Source organism: Pelodiscus sinensis, chromosome 21 (assembly GCF_049634645.1).
Source record: "Pelodiscus sinensis isolate JC-2024 chromosome 21, ASM4963464v1, whole genome shotgun sequence".
NCBI lineage: Eukaryota > Metazoa > Chordata > Testudines > Trionychidae > Pelodiscus > Pelodiscus sinensis.
Genome location: NC_134731.1, coordinates 15,602,265 through 15,622,597, shown reverse-complemented (window position 1 = coordinate 15,622,597; position 20,333 = coordinate 15,602,265). Strand labels below are relative to the sequence as shown.

At 53.2% G+C, this 20,333-nt stretch overlaps 1 long non-coding RNA gene across 2 annotated transcripts; it reads left to right on the top strand.

The window, feature by feature from the left end:
• The first annotated feature begins 7,382 nt into the window (after positions 1 to 7,382).
• On the top strand, positions 7,383 to 19,845 carry LOC142819272 (uncharacterized). Of its 2 annotated transcripts, XR_012897103.1 has the most exons (4): positions 7,383 to 7,838; positions 8,435 to 8,546; positions 11,868 to 12,003; positions 19,664 to 19,845. It is a non-coding gene; the product is annotated as an uncharacterized LOC142819272 (long non-coding RNA). The 2 variants fall into 2 exon arrangements; XR_012897104.1 differs by lacking the exon at positions 8,435 to 8,546.
• The last annotated feature ends 488 nt before the right edge of the window (positions 19,846 to 20,333 follow it).

The window sequence follows — 20,333 nt, the reverse complement described above, 5'->3', positions numbered from 1 at the left end:
TATTCCAGTGTCTGACTACCCTGACAGTTAGGAACTTTTTCCTAATGTCCAACCTAAACCTCCCTTGCTGCAGTTTAAGCCCATTGCTTCTTGTTCTATCCTCAGAGGCCAAGATGAACAGGTTTTCTCCCTCCTCCTTATGACACCCTTTTAGATACCTGAAAACTGCTATCATGTCCCCCCTCAATCTTCTCTTTTCTAAACTAAACAAACCCAATTCTTTCAGCCTTCCCTCATAGGTCATGTTCTCTAGACCTTTAATCATTCTTGTTGCTCTTCTCTGGACCCTCTCCAATTTCTCCACATCTTTCTTGAAATGCGGTGCCCAGAACTGGACACAATACTCCAACTGAGGCCTAACCAGCGCAAAATAGGGTGGAAGAATGACTTCTCGTGTCTTGCTCACAACACACCTGTTAATGCATCCCAGAATCCTGTTTGCTTTTTTTGCAACAGCATCACACTGCTGACTCATATTCAGCTTGTGGTCCACGATAACCCCTAGATCCCTTTCTGCCGTACTCCTTCCTAGACAGTCGCTTCCCATTCTGTATGTACATAATATGTCTTCATTGACTCCCAGGCATAAAGTATCCAGGTAAAACAGCCAGCCACACAATATCGGAGCACAAAAGACTCAACGATTCCTTTGTATGAGAGAATTGCCTAGGGGCCCTGCTTGGGACCCAGTCCCCACTGGGCTAGGTGCTGTACAAACACAATCAGAGACGGTCCCTGCCTCGAAGAGCTGAGCCTCTCCAGGATCATAGAATCATAGAATCCCAGGGCTGGCAGAGACCTCAGAAGTTCTTGAGTCCATCCCCCTGCCCAAAGCAGGACCAACCCAACTCAATCATCCAAGCCAAGGCGCTATCAAGCCAGGACTTAAAAACCTCTAAGGATGGAGATTCCACCATGTCCCTAGGGAACCCATCCCAGTGCTTCCCCACCGGCCTAGAGAAATCGTTTTTCCTAAGATCCAACCTAGACCTTCCCCACTGTAACTTGAGACCATTGCTCCTCGTTCTGCCATCTGCCACCACTGAGAACAGCCTCTCTCCATCCTCTCTGGAACCTCCCTTCAGGAAGTTGAAGGCTGCTATCAAATTCCCCCCTCCCTCTTCTCTTCTGCAGACTAAACAAGCCCAAATCCCTCAGCCTCTCCTCATAGGTCATGTGCTCCGGCACCCCGAATCATTTTGGTTGCCCTCTGCTGAGCCCTCTCCAATGCGTCCACATCCTTTCTGTAGTGGGATGTAAAAGGAATTTTATCCTTATTTTACAGCGGGTGAACGGAGGCAGAGAGGCCCAGATCCTGACAAGTATTTAGATTCCGAACATCTGTGAAATCCCTGGGAGTCAGGACTCTCAATATCTTTGATGATCCGGGTGAAGGAGGGCCAGTGATTTGTCCAAGGTGCATGGGAGGTTTGCAGCCATGCTGGGCACTGAATGCAGGGCTGCTGAGTCTCAGCGGAGGGCTTTAACCATCGGGCCATCCTCCCAGTCCGCCTAAGAGGTAGCTCTTAGAGAGGCTAATCCTGGTTTGGGACTCCCAGGTTTAGACAGTAAACTCTTTGGGGGGCAGGGACAGTCTAGCACTATTTATACGCACAGCTCCCAGCACAATGGGGCCCAATCTCAGATGGGGGCCTGCAGCTGCTAGTGTCATACATATAATAGTGAGGTGAGGGAGAAGTTTGATTTGGAGAGAAAGGAGAAGTGTGTGGCGGGGTGGGAAGTGGGGCAGGAATTTTCAGAGCCAAAGCCGAAAGTTCGGAGAAAGAGAGAGAGGGAAGTGGCAGCATCACCAGCGAACCGTGCTAGATACGCAGGCCTGGATGCACCCCTCCCTCCGACTGATTTCCACAGATGTTTAAATGCCCTCAAGGAAATGGGCCACTGAGGCTTCCTTTTTGCACGTCACCTCCCTATGGCCAACGTGTTCTCTCCCAGGCCGCACTTGGAGCTGTTGCATCCCACGTGCACGTGCTCGGCTCTCCAAACCGCCGTGCGAAAGCCCAGATTAAAAGCACCCCAGCGTGGGGGCGTCTGGAGATAGGCGCTGGCTAGCTCAAGGTTCCACTTGGTTCTCTTTTTGCAGCCGGGCTGTAGAGGCTGAGTTAACTTCTCCATGACAACCACCTCCCACATGTTTGTGAATTAAGGACCTATGTGAAATGTATAAACTCTCCTGTTTCCGGCTCTGCTAAGCAATGGGAGTTAGGGTTATACTTACATAAGGATGGCCAGACTGGGTCAGATCAAAGGTCCATCTAGTCCAATGTCCTGTCTGCTGACAGTGTCCAATGCCAGATGCCCCAGAGGGAGGGAACACAACAGGTAATCATTACATGATCCCTCTCCTGCTATCCATTTCCAGATAAACAAAGGCTAGGGACACTATTCCTACACATCCTGACTAATAGCCATTGATGGATCTAACCTCCATGAATCTATCTAGCTGTTTTTTGAACCCTGTTAAAGTCCTAGTCTTCACCACGTCCTCTGGCAAGGAGTTCCACAGGTTGACCATGCGCAGTGTGAAGAAAAACTTCCTTTTGTTTGTTTTAAACCTGCTACTTCAGGAAGGTAATCAATCACACAGGGCGTCTGTATAGGGATATTGACCGGGACAGAGCACCCTACCTTATTCTGGCATAACTTCTTCTGGAAACAAGTCCTAAGTGACAGGAGTTAGGGAGAAACTTCCTCCCTTGGCAGGTTGTCATCTAATTGCCCAGTGGGCATTTGTACTTTTCCTGACACATCTGATACTGGTCAGACACAGGATTTTGGAGCAAATGGATCATGGGTTTGCTAAGATGGTCATGTCTTCTGGCCTTCTGGAACCAGCTGATGTTTTTGCTCCTGGTCACGGATTGCATCTCCCGCATCCCCCTGTGAAGTGACTCTCGTGCTCTGCTGGGCAAGAGGCCAGCCTGCAGCCTCTTGGCTTCAGCTCCTGGCTCTGCTGCTAAATCAATGGCTGAGTCACCTAGAACAAATATTTCAGGAATGGCCCCAGATTGCAGGGACTGGACATGGGAGACTTGGGCCTGGTTTTCAGGGGGCACCAAGCCCTCCCTGCACTCCAACATCTCCAGCTGAAGTCAATGGGAGCTGTAGGGGAATCAGCAGCATTAAAGAGCTACCCAGGGTGTCCCGTTGGGCGCCACTGTGGTGTCAGTGACGTGGCCAAAGCGACACCCAAAGAAGTCAATGGCAGATCTAAGACAAGAACCCAGGTTTTCAGTGCCTCAGTTTCCCCACCTTCGTACAGTGCTTGGAGATGTATGGGTGAAGAGCATTCCAGGGCAGCTTCTCAGCTGGGGTGAATTTCCCCACGGTGCTTGAGTTCTCCGGGACTGGACAGTGGTTCTGGAGTGACTCTCTAATTCGCAACAGCTTTTCCCTGGGTTGTTTCCCCCGTTTCAGGTACTTCCTCTCCTCTGTTGTTCTAATTTGTTGTTCAGTTTGGTGCTCCATGGTGGGCTCCAGGCAGCTATTCCGGCGCGTGTGCCATGCATGCTTCGCCTGTCCAGGGGGCAAGCCCCCCGCCCGGGAACAGCTTGGAGTGGAGCTTGGATCCAACCTACCTCTGGCTAGAGGCCTTTCAGACACTCTCTCCCTGCCAACAGGGGCCATCTAGTGTACAAAGCTCTGCATGGCAGAGAGAAACACCCCAGCAAAGGTCGGTAGCAGAGCAGGGCAGATCGGAGGGCGTGGGGGGGGGGGGGGGAGGGGGGGGCAGAGTGCTACCGTTAGCCCCAGATGTAACACAAAGTTTTTTCCAGTTTTGCTGCATGGGAGGTGAGTTTGCAGCCCTCAGGCTTGCCTGGGATGCCTTTGTGGGCAGGATCTGGATGGAGGGGACTCAGATTAGGGCCGGTCAGCGTCCAGGAGACAGCCAATGTGGCTGAGGCCAGGCAGGTCTTGGCTTGGTACCTGGGAAAGCAGCAGCCTGCATCGCACGTGCCTCGGTGCACATTCAAAAAACGTATTCCGCCCCTGGATGGGAAAGATGAGAGGGCTGCTGCCTGGGGCCCAGCAGATCAGAGGGCTGGCGCAGTTTGTAAAGGAAGAGGCCCTCAAGAATGGGAGGCATTTTTTCTGGTCCCTCTGAGGCACGGGAGCTGCTGATGCGTCGGAGGACAAGGCTCACCTTGCTCATCAGCAGGGCACGGTAAGGCAGAGGTGCGCAGACTTAGCATCCTGCTGTTTAAACCCCTTCCTCTCTCCCGGCTCTGTCCCCGGCGTTAAAGCAAGCGCCCTGCTGGTGTCCAGAAGGGGGTCTGCTCCTGCTCCCCTCGCTCAGACTCCAGAAGGGCAAACCAGCAGCGGCCAAACCCTGGCTGGACCTACTGGGTCAGAGGGGTCAGGACCCAGGTTGTGGTGGTGATGAGGGGGCAAAGGGGGGAATTCCACCCTGGGGACCTGACGGGATGTACTCAGAGAGGCTCAGCCCTGCCACTGTGAAATGGGGAAAATGTGGGGGGGGGAGGCTGGGTGCCCTGGAAATCCCGCTGCACTGCCTGGCATGACGGTGACTCCATCCCCCTACTGCTCCTCGAGAGTCCTCGGGGGATTCTCTGCTGAAATGGAGCTTTCAAACATCAGACCTGCCAGGGCTCAGCAAAGGGGGGCATGGAGGTTCCTCGACAGACACAGAGGAATGAAGGCCTGTGCTGATGTGCCCAAAGTGGGAGGCAGCACAACTCCCCGAGGATGGCCTGGCCGGGGGTGGCTCGGCTGCCGGCGCAGGCTGGACTTGTTTTAGGGGTAGCTCTACCTACCGCTCCACTGAAGCAGCCCCTGTGTGGAGGAGGCTTGTTGAGTGCTCCCCGATCCTGGCAGCTCCCTGTCCCACCCGCCCCGTAGCGTGCAGCTTCCATCCCACCCCCCCACCTGAGATGGCAGGCCGGCGGCCAGGTGGGTCGGTAGCTCAGCTCACTTGGCACTCCCCGGAGTCCCATCCGGGCAGCCCCCTTTCAACAAGGCGTCCTTGGGCTGCTCTTTCTCGCCTGGCCAGGGTGGCTCCTGCAGCAGGAAGCAGATTACCAGGGACAAACAAAGGTGAGTTTGTCTAGGAAGGGGATGGGCACCTTTCACTGAGCAGCTTCTGCGTGCGGCTTCCTGCCAACACCATCTCACGGGCACAGTACAGAGACGGCAGCTGCCGCTCCAGCCTTCCTCTCCTCCGCCCTTGCCCCTTCTTCAGCATTTACTAGCGCACAAGGGCCACAGAACAATAGAAATGGAGCAAGTCACAATAATCTAATAAAGTCCCCACCCCCTCAGCTGCCATGGGGCAGTGCTGGGCCAATGTGAATGGGGGATGGGCATTGCAGGCTTCACTCCACCTATCTGCCCCCTTGCTCTCCACTTGGGAGCATTTAGGAGCCACGTCCATCCCTGGTGCAAGTTAGAGCAGTCTGAGGGCTGCTCTAATTCCCGGGCGAGAATGGTTCCTAAATGGCTTGGAGCATGCCTTAAGCCAGTGGAGAATCATGGGTGGGGGGCGATGGTAGGGCCGGCGGAAGCAAGATAGGGCTTGCTTCCCCCAGCCCCGCCCCTTCTCACCAGGCCCCACCCCTATCATGGGAGGCAGGGTGGTGTGTGGCCCAAGCCGCCCCAGCCCCGGAGCACAGAGAGGGCAGCAACACTCCGCCCCAGGATGCCCACACTATGCGTTCTGGGAGTGGCATGTGGGCGGGGCCCGGCTGGCGGTTTGGGAAGGCAGTGTGTTCCCGCAACTACCCTACCGGCCGCCCATGTGGAGGAGTCTCCATTAAGGCCCCAACGGGACTGGAGACAGACAGAGCTTGGTTCTCTCCTTGCTGCAGGATTCGCTGGCCCAGGATCCGCTCTCACACGACTGCAAGCAAAAGGAGGACTGGGCCTTGTCTTTCCCTGTAGGAAAAGCAAAAGGGACAGACATGTACAGGGGGGTTAAAGGGACTGGAAAACTCTCCCAAGCGAAACAGAGCTCACCAACGGGGTCAGTTTTACTCCATATGGCGACGGGCCAGCCACTGTGCTCACCAGCAAAGAACCACAACGCACCCCTCTGGCGTCAGAACCCACCTGTTGCCATGGGAACCTCGGACCAGCTGGCTAGGTGCAGATGTCGTCCTCTCCACTCTTAGTGGTCCCAGCTGGGGCCGCTGGGGTAAATCTGCCCGGATCTGTAGGGTCCCCGTGGTCCTTGCCAGCAGGGATGGTGGCTTTTGGAGTGTGGGGTGGCCACCTGCCTCGCTAGCTAAAGTCCTGAATCAACCCCTCCCCCCATTCCAGGTGGCCCCAAACTCTGGGGTGGGGTTGGAAATCTGCATTCAAAGCTGGCACGTTGGGCCCCTCTCTGCTGCCCACAAATTCGTACTATGGCATCGCTCAGCTGTCGGGGGAGCTGACTCAGGCATGGCCAGAACCAGGGATGGCTAAGCCACTGACGGATTGCTGGAGCCAGGCAATCCCCCATCTCCCCCGGCTCCCTTCCAGCCTCTCCACGCTGCCAACACCTGGGCTACGTCTAGACTATATCCCTTTTTCGTAAAAGGAATGTAAATTAGACGTATCGCAATTGCTAATGAAGAAGGGATTTAAATCTCCCCTGCTTCATTAGAATAAAAATGGCTGCCGCTTTTTTTCCGCACGGAGCTTTGTCGGAAAAAAGCGCCAGTCTAGACGCTGATTTTGCGGAAAATAAAGCCTTTTCCGAAAGATCCCTCATCCCTCTTCCTCCCCACTCAGCAAAACCTGCCTGGTGCTTCCTTACGTTGCACTGTCCCTGGGCTAGAAATCCCCAAGATCTCTCCTGCAGCTTTCAAGCAGATGCAGCGCTCACGCGCTCTCTCCCATTCCTGCTCCTGTTCCCCCTTCCCAAAGGAGCCAAAGAGGTGTGACAGACATCGGCCCCACACTGGCCCTTTAAGGCTAAACCCCAGCCCTCAGAGAGGGCTGAGCACAAAGCCCATGGCTGAGGCAGATATTGCCAATTAGGGCCCAGCTGGAGGCTGTATAAATAAAGGCTCTAGGTGGCAGAAGAAAGAGACTCTTGCTGGGGAGTAGGAGGGACCTGGGTCATAGAGAACCTGGAAGCAGCGCAGCGCAGCGCAGCGCAGCGCAGCGCAGCGCAGCGCAGCGCAGGCCTGGCCTCACTCCCAGCTTGTGGGGCCTGAAGCATTATGGTACCAGGGGCCAGGATAGGCAAGGCAGCAGATACACACCTCTTTGCCAATGCTGAATGGGTGTTGCAGGCTGCAGTTTGCCCCTGTGGCAGGGGCTAGATTAAGACTGGCAGGGGGTCACTGAGGCAAGGCAAGGCAGGTACAGGGGAATTAGGGGTTCTGTGGGGGGGGGGGAGGACCTGAGAGTGCAGATACTGATAAACATCCCCCTGGAAGGGGCTGAGAGATGCTGGAGGTCAGTGTCCTGAAGGGGATACCATGGTCTGGGAGTGATGTGGGTCCGGAAGGGAGAGCCTGAGGTGAGGGTACAGGGAGACACCACCCAGCGGAAGGTGCCCTGTGGGCTGACGAGCTAATTCCCAGGCCGACCGGCAGGAGATGCCGTGGTAGTGAGTCTGCCCCATGACACGCGGGGAGACTTCCTTCGGCAGAGCCTCTGCCTTTCTCACAGGTCTATGGAATGCCACGTGGGCCTGTCACAGAGGTGACTGCCCCTGTAGAAGACCCCTGAGGACAGCTGTCCACTAGATGTGTGATCTGTGGGAGCTTCCTTTCCTAGTCTGTTGTGTGGGACGTCAGACTGGACTGGCACCGTCAGCAGTACCCTGTGACTACTAGCAGAGTCCTTGTGAAGCTGCTTCCAGCAAGGTATGGCCTTTCTCCAGCCCAGCATACTTCATGCATTCATCCCATCTGGAAACCACCATGTTGCAGATGCAGCTGTACATCATGTGCTCCTGACAGTCCCACGATAGGGGTGGCAGTGTACTGTGGTCCCCAGGCCAGCTTTGGGGCATGGCTCAGTAATACCAAGAATGGGGCAGTAAAGACACTTAAATAGCACAGCCTAGATTCACCATGAAATGTCCCCCAACAGGATACTAGATGGGGTTTTGTTAGTCCTGTGGCACTGTAGAGACTACTCTTTGGTTTTAAAGTTACAGATGAACACAATGACCTTGTGAGACTGTCTCTCTCTCCCTGCCCCCTCCCCCCACAATAGTTTCAGGGAACCTCTTCTGGGTCAGGGGGGCTGCTGGTGCTCAGAAAAATCAGTTGGGGGGCCACACACAAGTGAGAAGCAAAGGAAAAAAACAAACCCCAAACCCTCCTGGGCGTGGCCCCTGCCTGAGATGGAGAAAAATATTCCCCACATTCCTTTCGCACACCAGAGCTTAGGGGGTAGATTTTGTATGCTCCAGACCCATGGGGATAGTGGGGAAACCCCAAGTCTTGGGGGCCAGATACAGGCAAGCCAGGCGCTGCATTCGGCCCCCTGGTTCTCCACCCCTGGTTTATATGATCAGCAGTGTAGTGCTCCAGTTGCTGGACTGATCCTTGAGTCCTGGATGGCAGGTGAGTCGATGGGCTGGGAGTGGGGGAGGGTTTCAAACTTGGGATTTGGATCTTGATCCAGTTTTGATGAAGATTATTTAAAGCCCTGCCGGCCCCCTGCAAAGGACTGGGATGGCCAGGAGTAAAGCAAAGTTGAGGCAAATCAGACTTAAAATGCACCTGCAATGCTCTTGCATGTGTGAGCTGCCTAATTACAGCTCCCAAGTTACTGGAAAAGGGAAGTCAATGCCTAATTGCTAATTACTCAGCCCAGAGACAAAAGTCATAACAGATGGTTAACAGTGCAATTAGTGTTACTTGTATTTGGAGCCTGGCTTGAAAATGAAGCAGAGGAGTTTGAGAGAATTGAGCATGGCTCTCTAGGGTCTAGCTGCTGGGTCACTGCAGACGTTGGCAAGATTCCCAGGACTGCATAGGGAGTAGGAGCTGACCCCTGCAATCACAACCAGGCTGCGTCTAGAGGGGCATGACTTTGCGCAAATACTTTTAACGGAAAAGTTTTTCTGTTAAAATTATTTGCGCAAGAGAGCGTCTACACTGGCATGTGCTCTTGCGCAAAAGCATCCATGCCAGTATTGATGCTCTCTTGCGCAAGAAAGCTCCGATGGCCATTTTAGCCATCAGACTTTCTTACGCAAGAAATTAACGTTTCTGTCTACACTGGCCTCTTGCGCAAGAATACTTGCACAAGAGGGCTTATCCCTGAGCGGGAGCATCAGACTATTTGTGCAAGAAGCACTTATTTTGTACATTACACCGTCAGTGTTCTTGCGCAAATACTCGCGGCCAGTGTAGACAGGCGGCAAGATTTTGCACAAAATCTTGCCAATGTAGACACAGCCCCAGTGTTCAACAGTAGCATCGGATTTGCTAGCTGGAGACATCCCCGATCTGGGCCCTCGCCTGTCCTACTGCGCAAGAGGGCTTTTGTCCGAACGGGAGCAGCATAGCATGTCCGCAAGAACACTGACAATCTTACATGAGATCGTCAGTGTTCTTGCGGAAATTCAAGTGGCCAGTGTAGACAGCTGGCAAGATTTCCGCAAAATCAACTGCTTTTGTGGAAAAACTTGCCAGTCTAGACGCAGCCAAATTGAACCTCTCTCGTCTAGAATGATTTTACTTAGCCAAATGTCCACATCTCAGAGGTGTGGCCAAGCTTTCCGCTGTCCTATAAAGTTTGTTTAAGGCCATCAGCTCTCGCTCTGTGTTCTGTGCTGTTCTTTAGCTCTAATTTACCCCTAAATGACTCCTAAGAGCCCAGCAAGCTGTGGAAGTGTAGGTAACACTGCTAGACAATACTGACCTCCCATGGTCCGGAAAACTCTCATTCAGGACTGGTCTGGTCCCCAGGGTGACGGATGAGAGAGGTTCAACCTGTACTGTGGAAAAATAAGCACACTGGTCTCATTAAAGAAGAGTCCTAAACATGAATCCATGGGCAACACTCTGGGAGAGAAATGGGTTTTCAATAAAACTAGTCAGAAAATGCAAGAGGTTCTTTTACCCCTACAGATTTTTTTTTAATTGGATACTAGCAAATTTCAGCTGAAACTAGAATATTTTGATTAGGCAATTCTGCCATGGTGCCTCAGGGAGGTTAGAGTTCAGGTACTTCTACTTCATACTCTCACTTTCCTCTAGGCTGGGCTCCTGGGGGTGACTCATAGGTATTCCCTCTTGGAGAACATGGGTGAAGCATCATGGGAGATGTAGTCTGGCTGGGTAGTCCTTCCGATAGAGAATGGCCACAGGGACACCCTGAACTACACTTGCCCTGGTGCACAGGGGCAGCATTTCCAAAATACTTTGTTTTTTTCAGACTTTTTAAAATTAAAAATCTACAGTGCCCATGGAAAGCAGATACATTTCACAGCCCTGCACGCCAGCTTTGGTGGAAAGTATTTCAAGCAGACTTCTTTAAAGCCGGGAAACTTGGATGGGCAGCATGGCAAGGGGAAACGATTGGTCCACTGGTCTGGAAGATGCTTTGGAGGGGGGCAATACCTCCGCTGCAGAGAGTGACCCAAGCCCACCTCCAAGCTTTGGCGCCTGGGAAGAGCGGGTGGTGTACAACCCCAGCCTCCTTGGTACAGGGAGGATGGACACAGAGTGCAGCCCCAGCCTGAGCGTGGCTGAAGCCCAGGGAACAGCCAGGCTGAAGCAGGGAGTGGAGTGTGGGTAGGGCCAGGCTAGGCAGTTTGGGAAGGCAACACCTTCCCCTGCCTTTTCTACCCACCGCCCATGATCATGCCCCACAGCGGCAGGAAGGGTCCTCCTCCCCTGAGAGGGGGTAGCTAGGCTGCCAGGAGAAGTCTTCCCTTGCCCTAGCGCTGGCTACACCATGGGTTAGGTTGGCTTAACGAGGGTGCTCAGGGCTGTGGATTTTAAACATACCTGAGCAATGCAGAAGGGGCAGCCTAGCTCGCTGTTGTAGACAGGCCTTAGACAGCTCGGAAGGCAGCTGCCGAGTCCCTGGGCTGCTGTAAGGACCCAGTGCTGCACAGAAATCTCCTCCATGCTGCGGTCACATCCTCCTCCTGCCCTGCCCCAGCCTCACCCCTGACACCACCACTATGGCAGAGTGTACAAGGGAGCCCTCCTCTTCCACAGGCCTTGCCCAGGGGCATCCTCCCGCAGTAGGAACAGGGGCTTTTTAGAGCCTGCTCTGTCCCCTTTACCCAGCGTGAATGGGCTGGCATAGTGTGAGGCTCTCGCCCTGGAACCCGGCCTACTATGTACCCGGCCTACTATGTACCCACGAAGCCAGTGGTCATCAGATCCTGCAATACCCCCTTACCTGCTGATGCAGCGTAGCCACTGGCTGGCCTGAGGGATCCAGCCTATGGAGGCGTTTTGTAGGAGAAGAAAAAATACAAATAGAAACACCCTCTGTCGCTGGGCTCCCCTCCTCCAAGATGCTAAATCAGTCTCCATGCTTCATTCGCAGCCCAGCGCTAGTGCCCGATTTAAGAGTGTATCTCTTGCCTGCCTTCCTGAAACCTGAGCCATTCCCCACTCCCGCATGTCCCTTTAACCCTGTTCCTTCTCCCCCCACCCACACACACACACTTTCTTCTTCTTTTTCTTATTCTTTCGAGGAAATCCACCCGAGGACGTGATCCTGTGATGCAGGGCTACTTCTAATCAGCTTCATATCCAACAGCAGCACCATCCATTCCCAAAGCCCAGGGAACGGGCTGACAGCTTGCAGCTCTTCCGGGGCTCGATGAAACATTTTTCTCTTCCAGGGTTTGTTTGTTTTTTCATTTGCAAAAAAGTTCTTCACAAAGTTTCCTGCTTTTCCTCCTGTTTTCCTAGTGCCAGGGGAATAGCGACTCCTGCATTTTTAAATCCCTTTAATTCGCTACCAGCGCTTTGCTTTATTTCAAAAGAAGCGATTTGATTGTGGGATTTTATACACCCATCATCACACTGGAAAGAAAATACCAAGCAGGTATGTGATTTTTATGGCACTCCTTTTTTTTTGTTTTGTTTTGTTTTGTTTTGTTAATCAGTGTGCTCGTTTCCCATGCGTAACGCTTGGGCAGGGAAATGGACTTTGAAGAGTTTAGTTTTTCATACGTGTGTTTGAATAGTTTCGAGAAAAGACATGACTGCCAAGAGAGATGGACCCGGCCCTAGAGAACAATGAAGTGCAGGTGCATTTTGGTATCTAATGTATTTCCAACCAAAGCTAAAGGCAGGATTTTGGAATGAGCTGTTTTCAAGCACCAGTTGTTGGATACCATATTCGTTAGTTTGTGAAACAAGGGGGTAGGGACTTTCTATGCCCTGCACACTGTTAGTGTTGCTTTGCATGTAGGTTACTCCAGATGCAGAGTCCCATCTTACTCCAGATGCAATATCCCATATTTCTGAGTCTATAGATTGCATGGGATAGATCTACTTAGGATTTTCACAGTTTTCAAAGTAGTAACTGGCCAACAGCTGCAAAGATTTCAGTTTCAAAGCCTGTCTATAGATTCTGAAAACACCTCTGTGCTTGCTGCAGGGTTGTGATAACCAATAATGCGGCATTTCTCAAACTGTGGGTCCCGACCCCCCGAGGGGTCCTGAGCAACGTAGAGAGGGGTGGCAGCAACTTAGAGGGGGATTGCGGTATCACAGAGTTTGAGAACCCCTGCAATAATGGATGAAAACTAATTTTCCATCCATGGGGAGTCATGAAGGGGTTTCCCTGGCGTGCAAAGAGGGGGTGTGGTTCTGAATTGGAGGCAGGGGGAGGGGACTGAGAGTTGGGGAGGTTGGTGGAGCCCGTGGGAAGAGATTGGAAGCAGGAATCTATTAATTGCTGACAGGCACATTATACACCCAAGCGATGCAGCTCAGGCCAGGTGTTGCCGCAGGAGTCTGGTAACCGGGGTGGAGGTGGGGGGTGGATTTCATGGTTAAAACCTGCTGGTGCCCCTGCCAGGAGCTGTCCATCACTCTCCTGCTCTTGCACAAAAGTCATTTGTAGCAAAGGTGACTAGGAAAGACGGGTGGGTTCCAAATTGCTGCTGCTCCTCCTCCTCCTGTGTCTGACTGCACTAAGGGAGGCAGGGAGGGCAGATGGCATCGGGAGCTGTGCCTGGCGGGGGCAGGCTGTGATGGTTTCCTTTGAGCCTGGCCACACAGCTTCCCTTGGTAGGAGCAGGTCTGTGTCGCTGGCCCAGGAAAGCCTCATCTGCCCTCTGTCAGCCAGTCTAGGCTGGAGGGCGGGGCGGGCCGCGCAGGACAAAAGGCGACATTATTCGGAATGGAGCCTTGGCACATTAGGGATGAATGGAGTATTGAAAACCACACCAGTGGGGACTAGATTATTTTTCATCCCTTCATCACGGAGCCGTTTGTCTGCTGGCAGGTCCCCTCCGCGCGCCCGGGGACCAGATTGTGAGCAGGGGGAGCGCGAGAAGTTGGGATTTCTCCATGGGGCGCGTCCCCGACGGGACCGCGCTCACTCCGGTGTCTAACGGCCCCCGTTACACAGCTTGCTCTGTCGTGCCGATAGGTCTAACGTGTGCTCCACTGTGTGGGGCTAGGACACAGCACTCGCTGCATTGTCTATGGGCCTCTCCGGGGTCTATAGTTCTACCACACAGAGGAGTCTCTGTTGGCCAGAACAGGATGGGCTTTGACATCCGTGGCCCCAGCAGCTAGGCTGATGGCTGCTAGGCAATAAAACAGGTGGGATCAAAGTTTGAGGGCAGAGGAGAGGAATGATGGCCTAGCACGGAGGGGCTAGTCTAGAAGTTGGGAGGCCCAGATGCTATGACACAGACTTCCGGAGTGACCTTGGGTAAGTCACTTAGCCTCTTTGAGCCTCAGCACCCCATGTGTACAATGGGGTTACCACGCAGGGATGGTGTATATAGAGAACGACGGTGCGCAGGGATGGGGCAACGTAAGTGCCTTAGATGGATATTCCACCGAAAGTCAGCCGGGCTCTGGACAGGGCTGAATTGGGCCTTGTGTCTCATAAACCAAGATAAGGTCAGTGTGCTGTAGGTGAGGGGGAACCAGGGCCCATCCTGCCCTGGGTTGAGGGGCCGGGCCTCAAGGAGTCCCTCCCCACTCTATGGGCTGGAGAATGAAGTGGGAGCTGTAAGTCTCTCTGGAGGGCAGCTCTGGAGACACACTAGTTGGTGGGTCTTGGTTTGGGAAGAGGGTTGGACTCGATCTCAATCTCTGCCAGCCCTCGGTGTGTATGACCTTGATCTTGCAGGGGAGTTCAGACATCACCCAACAACCGTGTCACCTTCTCCTCTTCAGGGGCTGACACAGACAGGGAAGGGCTGCGTGTCATGTAGCAACGTGCTGAGATGCAGAAGGCGACACGCAGGCCTGGCCTTAGGGCAAGGAGAGCAAGGCGGTTGCCTTGGGCCCCGCGCCTTCAGGGCCCCACACTGCCTGGCACCTGCCCACCCGGCTGCTCACTCGCTGCCCTGGCTGGGAGCCGCCCGGCCACACGGCGCAGCCAACCACAACATGCCGCCTTGGGTCCTGCAGACTCTTTGGCGGGGTCTGGCTACATGACATAATGCCTGAAAAAAAAGAGGTTTACAGATTCTCTCGGAAAAGTTTTTTTTTTTTTTTTTTTTTAAGAACCCTATCTAGACGGCGGTTTTACTTTCAAAAAGCCCTTTTTCGAAAGAACACGCAGCCGTCGTTATGCAAATGAAGTGCGGGAAATTTAAATCCCAGCTTCATTTACGATTTCGATCTGTCCAGTTTACATCCCTCTTTCGAAAGGGATGCCCTGAGTCTCCTGTACAGGCACAAGTCCAGCTCTCCGCCCGTTCCATCCCTCCTCCCTGGCACGGTGCTCTTCTGGAGCTGCATTGCTGGGCTAGCTGGCCTCTGGCTGCAGACGTTCTGTATCATAGAAGATTAAGGCTGGCAGAGCCCTCAGGAGGTAGAGTCCAGCCCCCTGCCCAAAGCAGGACCAACCTCAATTCAATCATCCCAGCCAGGGCTGTGTCAAGCTGGGACTTAAACACCTCTAAGGATGGAGATTCCACCCTATCCCTAGGGAACCCATCCCAGTGCTTTCCCCCCCTTCTAGGGAAATAGTTTTTCCTAATCGCCAGCCTGTACAGGGAGTGAGGTGGGGGACCTGGGACTGGATTATTGTTTCTGGCTAATGTCTATGGAGAATCAGTGTGTGGTTCACCCAGAACTTCCTGCAGCCTCCTTGGGGCATGTCCCACCCACTCCTCAGCATGGCCACCAGATCATGCAGCGTCCCAGGGAACGGGCTGCCCAGATAGCTGAACCCACGTTCACCTAGCTCTGCATGGGGGAGGGGTCCCTTCCATGCACAGATCGCTGGGGATCACCCTGTAGAAGGCAGTAACTGACCTATGGCTCCTGCTCATGCCGGCTGCATTCCAGCTTGTATGTGTTGGCCCTGTTCTGGGAGCGCAGCAGGGTCCTGGCTGCTTCATGCATGGATGGGACATTCCCAGAGATGTGCAGGAGAAACACTGGTGATAAGTCAGCAGAGAACCAATGTCCCAGCACGGCATTAGCGGCTGCCTTTCCGGTGAGATGTAAAGTCCTGACAACTTGTAGTCATAACACACTGCAATGGCACAACTTACCCACAGCCCGGGTGTGAGGGAAACGTCACTGACATCGTTGTGTTCTCCCTGACCCAGATTCCTCCTATGGTGTCACCTGGATACTGTACAGTATTCCCCACTTCCGCTCCTAAGCTGTTCCTCTTTGCTGTTCAACAGCCGCTGGGTCGCACCCCAGAGGTGACTGCAATTCAGAGCTGGGCAAAATGATTCCTGAGCACAGTCTTTGTGCCCCACTGGATGTAACAAGCTGTACAAACGTAAGATTATTAGTTTCTTGGTCTGTTTCCTGGCCTCTCCCCAGCCTGCATTTTACAGCAACATGGAAGTCATTGGTTGACTTCTTGTAGAGCCTCTCATTTGCAGCTCTGCTTGCTCCCTACAACATAAAGTCACGTTTAACACCCCGTGACCCAGCTTTTACTTAGGGCCTCCTTCTCACCCCTGGGTAGGGGGCAGAGAGTTACCTCTTCCTGGGCTTAGAGCCCCGGCAGAATTGAACCTGGCCCTTGAGGAGCGAAAAAGCAGGAATTGCTGTTGGCCAAGCTAATGAAGCCACGTCGCTACCTCAGAGCCAGGCACAAACTCGTCCACCTCCACCCATGGGTAGGCACGTGAGGGGGGCAAAGCAACATGGTGTGGTCGTACACATCATGCCTGCAGAAGGGCTAAGTGGACACCAGCACTACGACCAGGTGGGGCAGAGCAATAGCCAATAGGCCATTTGCTGTGTAGCGTAGAGGAGAGGGGGTTGCAAATGGCACTGGTGAGGCAGGGAGAGCAAGCTCAGGAGAGGCTGGCTTTGTGTAGGGAACCCGGGCTTGGCAGAGTGGATGTTGGATGAGATGAGCCATAGAGGTGGATGGGGAGGGAGCTACCAGCCCCAAGGGCCTCACTAGCGTGCCATTTGTATGAGGGCAGAGCTCAGGCTACAGTGGGGGCTGCACGTGCACAAGACTGTGTCTAAAGGCACCAAAAGAAGAGCCCCGCACCTGGGACCCTGCCGGGCACCATGGTAACCAAAGGGCAGGCTGGATAGCTGCTGAACACTCTTGAAAATTTGACCCTAACAAACCAATTTCTCCACCTCGGGGAGGAAAAAGAACCTGACCCCAGTTGTCCAACCTGGTCTTTTGGATTCAAGTCTCTCAGGCCAGCTCCACCTAGGCCCCTAACTCTGGATTTCAACACCGGGGGGGCCTCTCGGCCTAGGTCAGTGCCCTGGCCCTGAAATGCTTGGCCTGATTTTCAAAGGCTCTGAGCATCTTTCTCTCTGTTAGTGGGTGCCTATTGCTTCTGAAAATCAGGCCCCTCGCAGATTTAGAGGCCCATGTTTAGGCCACCAATTTGAAAAGGGTAGCCCTGCCCAGCTGGAGACGCACCTCAGAGGAGAGAAAGGCATAAAAATAGAGAATAAACAACACCACTCCTCTCTCTTCTGTTCCTCTCTAATCCTGGCGGCAACAACACCTGAAGAAAGGCTGACCTGAGGGAGGAGATCTGGTCTGGAGAGCTATGTCTACCCTGCACGTTTATTTCGAAATAACAGAGTGTGCGTCTACACAGCAAGCCCATTATTTCAAAATAATTTCAAAATAACGGGCTTCTTACTCTAACTTCTGTAACCCTCCCTTCACGAGGAGTAAGGGAAGTTGAAGGGAGAATGTTCTTTCCATTTCCCGCTGTGTAAACAGCGCCTAACGCAGAGTTAAGCTACTTCGACTTGAGCTACGCAAATAACATAGCTGAAGTTGCATAGCTCAACTTGACTTTAGCCCACGGTGTGGACACGCCCGAAGTGTCCCGGCAGTAAAAATGGTAAAAGACACGTGGTGAGAGAAACTGTGGCTTTGAAATCATCTAGCTGGCTAAGATAGGGGTTAGTTTGTGTTTTATCCTTTCTTTTCTTTGTAACCACTTCTGATTTTTATGCCTAATTTCTCGTAATTGAGTCATCCACCTTTCTGCAGACAACAAACTTGTTTTGTTGTTTTATCTAAACCAGTGTGTTTGGATTGCAGTGTTTGGGAATCTCCATTTGAAATAACAGGGTTTGTGCATGTTGTTTTTTCTTGATGAAATGACCCACTTTCTATGAGCTTGTATTGTCCGGTCAGAGTGGGCTCAGTCAGGACAAACTGCACATTTCTGAGGCTGGGAATTCTCTGGTGTCACCCAGTCACATAAGACATGAGGGACTGGCTGGAGCATTCACGTAATTCAGTTGGGCAGGATGTACATGGTGGGGACTGGGTGTGACCAAACGAGGGGGGGTGGCGGCTCTCACAGCAGAGCAGCAAGGCACCGGAGGTTGGAGAATTGAGGGGACGCAGCTGTTCATTTATCCAGATTGTACCCTACGTAATAGCACAATAATAAGGGGAGAATGTGCGGGGTCTGGCCCTTGGAACAATTTACCAAGGGGCTATTTTAAAATCGGGATTGGTTGTGGGTTTTTTTTTTAAGCTATGGGCTAGTTCTAAAGGGAGTTCTATCGTCTGTGTTATACAGGAGGGCCGATTTGATAATCACAGTGATCCCTTCTGGCCTTGGGATCTATGACTCCATTAACAGTTAGAGTGGTCAAAGCCCTTGTGCTCTCTTCCTGTCTCTGGGAGGGGAGTGTTGGCCAGTGGTCTCAGCAGTATGGGCATCTGAGCCAGGACCTCATTGGCTCTAGTCCCAGCTGGGGGCGGGAGGGAGAGGCGATCTAGGACTGTGGAGTGCATGTCAGGGTTATTGTATTCCTGGCTCTTGGGCTTACCCATGGCGTGACGTTGGAAAAGTCATTTCATTGCTCCGTGCCTCAGTTTCCCCTGGGTAAAACAGAGGTAATAACAGGGGTGGGGTGGGGAGGCTTGCAAACAGCTTAGAAATGCCTGAGTGGAAAGGCTTATTATTGGTCAGTTCCTGTTAGTATGCTTTGTGTACAGAGCTCTCTGGGTTAACCCAGCGGAGTGGCACCAGCCATCCCACATGTCTATGCTGCAGTCAGAGGTGGCACTGCAGGGGGTAGACCTTCTGACTGCAGGGCTGGTGACAGACTTCACCAGGCCCTGGGCAATGTGGCGGGCTCAGCTCCAGACCCCCCAGAAGAGGCGGCTTGGGCAGAAGAGGCGGGGCTAGAGGCAGCCAGCCCTCAGCGCTACCCGGACCATGCCGCGCGGGGCTCTGGCGGTGATTTTAAAGGCCTGAGGTTTTGGCTGCTGCTGCTAGTGGTGGTGGCAGCCTGGAGCCCTGGGCCCTTTTAAATTGCAGGGCCCCAGGCCAACAGCCCAGGGTGGAATTTCTGGCGGGTAGGGGGGGCAGCAGCCGTGCGCTCCAGGATGCAGCTTGCTTTTCATCCCTTTCCTCTCACACCTGGCTAGTGAAGGGGGCTCATTGGCCAGGTGTGAGAGGCATGCACAGAATGCAAGTACTTCCCCCTCACTCCCTTAGTGTCCGGGGACAGGGATGAAAAGCAAGCTGCATCCCGGAGCACGTGGCTGCTGCCCCTCCACCTGCCCAAAATTCCGCCCTTGGCAACAGCTCCCTTTGTCCCCTTCCCCTTCTTCCCACAGTCGGTGGCCCTGCCTGATTGTAAGCACACTGGGACAGGGACAGTCCATTCTTGGAGTCTACAGGCCAGCCCAATGGGGTCCGATCTGTGAGGTGGGCACCTAAGCGCTACTGTAATACACCTAATAAATAACACACATTGCCCAGCACAATGGGACCTGGTTACTGACTGGAGTGCCAAGGTGCTACCATAATACACCTAATAAATAATGTATAGCACCTAACACAATGGAATCCTGGTCACTGATTGGGGCATTTAGGTGCTACCGTAATACACCTAATAAATCACACCCAGTGCCAAGCACATTGGGGTCCTGGGTACTGACTAAGGATGCCTACGTGCTCCCGCAATACACCTGATAAATAGCATACATCACCTAGTACAATGGGGCCCTGGTCTGTGGCTGGGGGTCTCAGGCCATACGTATGTAATAACCATCAAGAATCACTCATGCGTGTCTCTGAACTTTCCAGGTGTGGCTTCGCACCCGCTTCTGTGAGAGCCAGCTGGACAGCCATCCGGCTGAGGAGTGCAAAGCAGCAATGAGAATTGGTCCCTGCCCAGTGAACGAGCACCGAGTGTGGAGGCCGGGCCTCTGGGTACTCCCTGCCCTCCTGCTGCCAGCAGCACAGATCCTCTTCCTCGCCCCGAGCGGTGAGCTCTTTCTTTGCACCGGGTGCAGCCAGGGGGAAAACTTTGCCCACAGTTAAGGAGCTGAGCCCATGCCAGGGCACTTCCAGGATAAACTAGGGAGATGCACATATCTCCATCTAACTGAACCTCCAATCAACAGTGCTGTGTCCTGGGCCTGCATGCCGGCTGAGTGGGGGGGTCCCCCAAGTTAGTGTGCAGAGCTCCTTGGACACAGCGAAAGAGAAGGCTGGTTCCAAAACACATATGTGGAAGTCAGTGAAACGTCAGAACTCAATTGCTACAGGCCAGCCTTGGTAGGCCGTATTTCCTAATGGGGAGAGTGCGGAACAGGCTGTAGTCCCAGCTTTGCTGCTGGGTGACCTTGAAGAAGTCACTCACTAGCTTGCTCTGTGCCTCAGTTTCCCCTTCCATAAAATGGGGATAATGCTACTGATCTCCCTTGTAAATGATACTGATCTCCCTTTTCATCTTTTCCTGATGAAAAATGCT